Raw genomic sequence first — 7,655 nt, 5'->3', positions numbered from 1 at the left:
AAGCATAGAATCAGCCATAGAATCATAGAATGCCTTGTGTTGGACCTAGTTCCAAGCCCCTGCTAACCACTAGATCAAGCACTAGGTCAGGCTGCCCAAAACCCCATCCAACCTAACCTTGAAGACCTCAGGGATGGAACATTAATCACTAACATTTCATCACAACTACAATAGTTTCATGCACTTTGATAATGTATTTAGTGTTGCCTGCTTACTTTATGCTTTCTAACAGATCTGTGTAGTTTTTCTAGTACAGTTTGTCAAAGGAATTGAGTCTGGGGTCCATATGAAGAAATGGGGCTACTTAGCACACACAAACTGCAGGGAAAAGCTCACTTAACCAAGGTCCATTCAGGAGCAAGCTCAGTGCCTGCTAACTCCCACAGCTTCCTGCAAGCTATCTGCTGACTGTTAGGGTGGATGGAATGCAGAGGTTAGGGCTCTGACAGCTCTCCTGTTATGTGTGGGCTCTCTCACCATGCTGTATCTTTACTTAAATCTGAGGGCCAGGCTACAAGCATCAGCCCTGGGCTGTGGTGGAATCCCTGGGAGCACTGCTGCTCCTGCCCTCATTGCAAGGCTCCTTGATCACAGCCTGGATTTTTCATAGGCAGAATGTTGTATTTAGTGTTTCTATGCTTTCGTATTTGTGAAAATGGTTTATGCTTCCAGAGAACATCTGATTAATTGTGTCAAACAAACTCAGAAGCAGTTTAAGCACATTGTAACCTGGCTCTGCTTATACACTGGGCTCACTATATGCATGATCCTGGAAGTCATCACTGCTGTTTTGGAGGTCATTTCTCCCATTGCTGCATGCATCAATACGGGTTAATTTGGTGTACAAGAACCAGCTGCCTCAAATATATTTCTTTCCTTCACCCAAACCATCCCATTGGACTCAGCTGTTGCATGCTCATTGAAAGTGACCTTGGCGTAAGTACTAGTCATCAGCTGCATAGTGTTAGATTTAGTAAGTAATTCATGCTTTCTTTGTCTGTGCCACCTTTCTTCATTTCTTCTTTTGACGAAATTAAGCAGATATTTTAAATAGATATTTCTGTAGCTTACTCTTTCAGCAATTTCTATTTTATTGCATTTATGGCCCTAGCTCAAACTTCCCAGCACTGCTGACATGTTCCCAGCGCTGCTGACACAAGTTCTCTTTCATCCTTTCATCTCTCCTACATTTCCTATGATGAGAAAATTTAAAAGGCTTTTATACACACGTGTGGCAGTAGAAAATAAAAGTCTGTTGTAATGTTCAAAGTTCAGACATTAAACAGCTCGCCGAACTGCCCACTCAGGGCAGGACAGACGCTGCAGCAGCTGCTGAGCTCAACTCATATACTTTGTTAGATGTTTCCTTTTAATGAAAGAAACTTCTTGCTCTACAACAGATCCTGCATTCATTTTAACTATTGTTAACATTGGCATGATGAGGAATGTACTTCCTTATTCCTGTTCTCTTCTATTTTCTACTAACTCTTAATTATGATAATTTTGTGTCCTACTTGCATATGGAAGAACTCAAGTAAAGTGCTCAAATGAAACCAGGTTCTGTCCCTGCATTAATACTGCTGCAGAGACTGAACTGCAGCCAGAATGCTTGTTTCCAAGAGGGAGATGTCACCGTCTCCAGGCAGAGTCAATAAAATGGCTCATCCATTTAACAGATCAAAGAAATCAAATTAAAACCTGAATAATAGTACTAATAGTAATAATAGTAGTAGTAGTAGTAGTAATAATAATGAGGCAAAATGCTCCTGTTAGCAAAATAAAATCAATGCAAAGTGTTAAAGGCAAATATTGTACAGAAACTATCTTTAAAATGAAGTTCATGTGTGAAGCTATCAGTTTGCAGATTAGAGATAATTAATGGGAACAATTTGGGAGGTTATGACACTGCAAAATTAATTACTGAAAGCTGACTTTTCTAAATCACCATCTTTCTGCAGAGGCCTGCAAAAGGACTTTAAATTCACCCTGAGCTGAAGTGCTTTCCTTTTTGCCTTTGCAACTTGTTCTCTGTGCTTATGACAAGGCTCAGCATTTTTAAGTACAGTGATTTGGAACTGTTTGATGTTCCAAAGCTATTGCCTTGCTCCAATGTGTTGATTGGGACCTTGTAATTAAAAGTAACCTCAACAATGAACCAAGGGCTCCACAGCTCCTTGGTATGCTGGGTGGCTAGCTGCTATGTAAGAACATTTTTGTGTTTCTGATGGAACAGCTTAGCTGTCCAGGAAGAAAGCAGACCTGGTGGATAAATACCTTGCTATACATGGTTTTGTAATACTCTAGAGAAATGACTGATGTGGAACACGGTAATTTTGGTTCCCTGACTTCTAAGAGAGGAATGAGGGATTTGGGAGAACTGACAGCATTCATCAGCAGAGCTCTGACTCTCTGGCTTGCAAAAAGGTGGAGTGAATTAAATACATTTGTTAAAACATGGATGACAGTGTAAAATATGAATAGTATGTATAGGAAAAAAAAATCCAAACAGCATACACTTAAGGAATGAATTATTTGTTTATGATTTATATACTGCATTCATTGAGACTAGGAATCCCCTCTTAATGTTAGAAGAAGCAAGATTAACTATTGTTTAAATGTTTGGACAATAGTCCACAAACCTAGCTAGCATATCTGCCTCTCCCCTTACTCATCCCGCCTGGAAAGCCATCCTTCCTGTTTCTTGCATCACCTCCCTTCCAACACATCTGTCTGCAGGGCTGGAGGCACCCAGCACTCCACTCCCTTGGGCAGGATGAGGCTTTCAACCAGACACAGCATTGCCCAGGCAGGAGATTAAAATCAAACTAAAGGAAATGCATTTCACCCCCTGTAGTTAGTTAGTTATGGGAATTCAGTGAAATGTGGGGATGTGGAAACCAAAGAATTAGTGAAAATAGAAAGGAAGCAAGAAAATTCCTGAGAGATTGTCTGAACAGAACTGAAAAACAGTGTGTTCTGGATGCAGCTGGTGATTTAGGAGGACCCCAACCTTTAGATTGCCATGACAAAGCAAAATAGAGGACAAACATTTCTGTGTTTGTCATGTTTCATGTTCTTCCTTAAGCCTCCTGGAGACAGGATGGTTGGTGAGCTGAAATTTTGGAATTTAGACCAGTTGTAACAACTTTCTCTTGAGAAGGAGATTCAGAAATCTGGCTAAAAGTTTTGTACTGCGTCTTTCACTATTGTTTCCAGTGTATCTTATTTTAAATATTGACATCCATTTGGTATCTTTTCAAATATCTTATTTGAAAAGTAACACATTGCTCCAATGTGTTGATTGGGACCTTATAATTAAAAGTAACCCCAACAATCCATAATTTTCAAATATCTCATTTGAAAAGTATTTTTTTTTTTCAAGTATTTTATTAGCCATTTCTTCTCTGAGAACGAGGATTTCAGGTGCATTGCTGGGATGTGTGTAGATGCCAGGGGAGACCTCATCGTTGCTGACAGCAGCCGTAAGGAAATCCTGCATTTTCCTAAAGGAGGTGGCTATAATATCTTAATCCGGGAAGGACTCACCTGCCCGGTTGGTATTGCCATTACTCCCAAAGGACAGCTGTTGGTGCTGGACTGTTGGGATCATTGCATTAAGATCTACAGTTACCATCTGAGAAGATATTCCACCCCTTAACGGCATTTCTCTGGGGAAAGCCCCTGTCACTAGCAGCAGTTCTTCCAGCCTCACTGCAATCTGACAGGAACCACTGAGAAAACTGCACCACAGCCCAACGGGGTTTGGCACGGAGACCATCACGTTTTTTGTTTAGGAACAAAATAACCACCGTGGTGGCGGTCTGCATTTTCTCATTCTAAATCTGTACAATAGAATAGAAGAGCATGAAGGAAGAGATCCTTCTGGAATATTGGTTTTTTGCTAAAATGACCAGTCGCTCCTTAACCCTTCTCACCTCCTTATTCTGCATTGAATACGTCTTCAACCACTGTACCTTTCTTTGTGCCATAAACACTGACTGACTGCCCTAAATCTCCTTCCTTTAGGGGACTAGAGAGGCAATCCTCTCTTGCCATAGTACTCGCGAGGAACTCAGTAGCAGTTGTCTGGGCAACTAGTACAGAAAGCAATTTCTGATTGCAGCACTGCATAAAACAAAATAGCCCTCCTAAACTGCACCGAGATGGAGCTTTACTTCCAAACTGAGGGTTTTCTCTCTCCGTTTTTAGTCTCCGTAGTCTAGCTTCAGACTTGCTCACCACTGACAGTACTGGAAAGATAATGCCCTTAATGAGGATTTTATATAGTTTTCCTTATGAAATGAGCTTTCATTATTGAAGAATAGAAACAACTTTTTTGATTCCGATTGTAATCTTTTGCTGAATGGCATGATAAAGAAAAAGGAGAGAGAAGGTGGCTGGAATATTTCCATCTGGCTGCAAGGACTTTCAGGGCAAAGGATACCAGTCTTTTTTGTGTTGATGCTAACAATAACAAAGCACTATCCCTTCAGAATTCCACAAAGAATATTCTGGTGTTGAAGATTCAATTAATTCATCAGTTTACCTTAGCAGCAGCAAAGTACTCAGCTCTTTGGCTGAGGAATTAATCTTCTCAAAGGCTTTAAAATGTTTTTAAAAATAGAACCAGATCACTTAGAACACCTTTTCAGGTGATGGTCGTTAATCAGATCTCTTCTGCATTCAGTGTCCAGGCCTAATTGCCTTGTATGACCCCATGATAAATTGATCTTATGAATGAGACTATGCCTGGATTATTTGCAATTGCTAGCCTAAATATTCTTACAAGGCCTACTTTGTATTGCATGGAGCTGTTAAGATCGAAATGTCTTAATTTAGTTGATACAGCAACAAGCAGTCTTGCCTCTTTTTATTTTCTTTTTCAGTTTAGTGAATGAAAAAACAGGAGCCAACAACATACGCTTGCAGCCTGGAAGGCCTACAGCATCTTGGGCTGCAGCAGAGTGAGGGAGGGGATTGTCCCTCTGTGCTCCCGTGAGGACCCACCTGGAGGACTGCGTCCAGGTCTGGGGCCCCCAGCACAAGAAAGACATGGAGCTATTGGTGCAGGTCCTGAAGGGGCCACAAGGATATTCAGAGGGCTGGAGCTCCTCTCCTGTGAAGAAAAGTCAAAGGATCTGGATTTGTTAGGCTTGGAGAAGATAAGGCTCTTGGGAGACCTCATTGCGGCCTTCCAGTACCTAAAGGGAGCCTACAGAAATAGTGGAGAGGGACTCTATCAGTACCAGTTCTACTGACAGGAAAAGAGGTAATGGTGCTAAACTAAAATGTGAGATTTATACTAGGTATTAGGATGAAAGTCTTCACTATGAGAGTGGTGATGAGCTGGCACAGGCTGCCCAGAGAAGCTGTGGATGCCCCATCCCTGCAGGGTTCAAGGTCAAGTTGGATGGGGAGCTAGGCAGCCTGATCTGATGGGAGGTGTTCCTGTCCATGGCAGGGAGTTGGAAGTCGATGGCCTGTTCCAACACAAACCATTCTGTGCTTCTATAATTTTATGAATTTCTTTTTGTTATTTCTCTGTGTTCTGATTTGTCATGAACAGATAGTATGTGAACCCTGGCTCTCACGGGAACTTCAGCTGTTCCCGTATCTGCTAGAGGGATGACACAGCAGGGCACAAGCAGTCCAGAAGTTTTGTGGAGTGCACTGAAGGTAGTTTCCAGTAGTGATGACTGAGATGCCAGTGATGAGAAGCACTCTGCTATGCCTTATGTTGACAAAAAAGAAAAATCTGATTGAGTTCAGCTGGTTGGGACCAGCTTTTGCTGCAGCGACCAATAGTTATGCAGTGTGGGATCCTGGGATGAGGGCACAGGACATATAGCAGTATCAGAACATTGGACATCGTTAGAGCAGACACTAGCCTCTTCAATTAAAAAAAAAAAAAAAAACAAAAACAATGTTAGAACAAGTATAACAGGCTTCACATGCTCTGAAGGTCTGACTAACTCAAGTTTGCTAGGTACTTCAAGATTCTGAGATTAGAAGAACAATTCAGGTATAAAGCATAATGATCTATTGTTCTAAACAGGAACTTCATGAAGATATTTCAGTTACTGAGTTGCCAAAGTCGGACCAGACTTTTCTGCCAGTCTTGCCAGAAATTGAAGTGCCATACAGCTCTCTAAAGTTTGCTCTGTTTTCTATATTAGAATTTGACGTGCCAAGCATGAACAGTGTTTTCCGTGTGAGAATAACAAAATCTGTAAGAAAACCCATTTTCCACATTTGTTTCTCAGTTGTTTATTATTTTATTTTTTCCTATTTATTCTGAATCCCAAGCCTTTTCTTCATACTTGTGAGCAGCCTGGAGATGTAGTACTATCTGCATTTCAGTTTCTCTTAAAATTTCAAAACTTCAGAGTAATATGTGATATTTTCTTCACTTTTTCTCACCCAGAACCATAATCAATATAATCAGTCATATGGCAGCACCACAGATGAGAACGTTGGTGACTGATGTGAGATTATGAAAATTATTTAGACTTTGGCTTTATCAAAATCGTTACTTAAAGTTTGATAGAAGCAGAGGAAATTGCCTCTTCAACTTCAGTGGCCCTTGTATCTGGTTCAGAAGGCTTAAAATGGCAGAAGACCAACACTGAATGAGAAGAGTATCACAATGACGAGTTTGCTTTCCTCTTTTCACTGAAAGCTTTGAGCATTAGTCAAACATGGAGCTATAGTTCTGCTGTTAAGACTCTTGTGCTTGATTTTCTTGGTATTTAGATTCCAGTAGAGCTTTCAGCTAAAATGACACTACTAATAATTAGAGATTCAACAATATCTGAATTTCAAATTATTGCATGAGATATATATGAAATCTGATACTTCATTATGAATTATTAATAATGTTTTGAAATGCTCTCGGGATATGTAACTGTGTTACTGAGTAAATCTGTTGGCACTTCTTTTAAGAAGTAAAATGTAATGTTGCTATTAAACATTCTCTTCGTGATTATTCACAGAATAACTCCAATAAATGTAATACAGAAACCCATTTCTCTTTGAATTAGTGTTCTCTTGCATTCAGGATTACAGTTGTTCTCCACATTATCCTATTAAAAAAAAAAAGTACTCAGTGAAGTTGGAAGTTGCAGAATCACATATCAAATCTGTTATATATTACTTTGTGCGGATAGGAAGGGATGTAGAGGAAGGAGCTGTACGTTTCCTACTGACTAGAAAGCACAAAGCCAAGAGCATTCTGCATTTGTTAATGTGATGCCAGGCACAGATCCTGGCATCAGTTTGGGTGGCTGAGTAAAATGGTTTCTACCTCCGGACACCAGGAAGCAAAAGCAGGGAACCACATCCTATCTTTCTGGCAGGTTTTTCATCCTGTATTGCTCTGCCATAATAATAACTGAGTAGTAACTCAGCTTTGCACCTGCAGTGGATTCTACACAGAGAGTTACTTTCATGCCATGCTTTGCAGTTCTCAGAGACGTCATTTAACCTTTGATTTCAACCTCTTTTATTTGTTCCGGTAGATGAGCAGGTGTGATTTTGGTACTTTGTTCTGCTGCCAACACCTGTGAGTACTGGAGCTACATAGTAATGTTTTGGGGTTCATTCTTATTTTTGTGGAGGAGTATTTAACATGTGCTGCTCTTGGTCTTCCACACTGG

This window comes from Lagopus leucura, unplaced genomic scaffold (assembly GCF_019238085.1).
Source record: "Lagopus leucura isolate 7727_CA_CO unplaced genomic scaffold, USGS_WTPT01 Super-Scaffold_100001, whole genome shotgun sequence".
NCBI classification, from domain to species: domain Eukaryota; kingdom Metazoa; phylum Chordata; class Aves; order Galliformes; family Phasianidae; genus Lagopus; species Lagopus leucura.
This window is presented reverse-complemented; position numbering follows the sequence as displayed.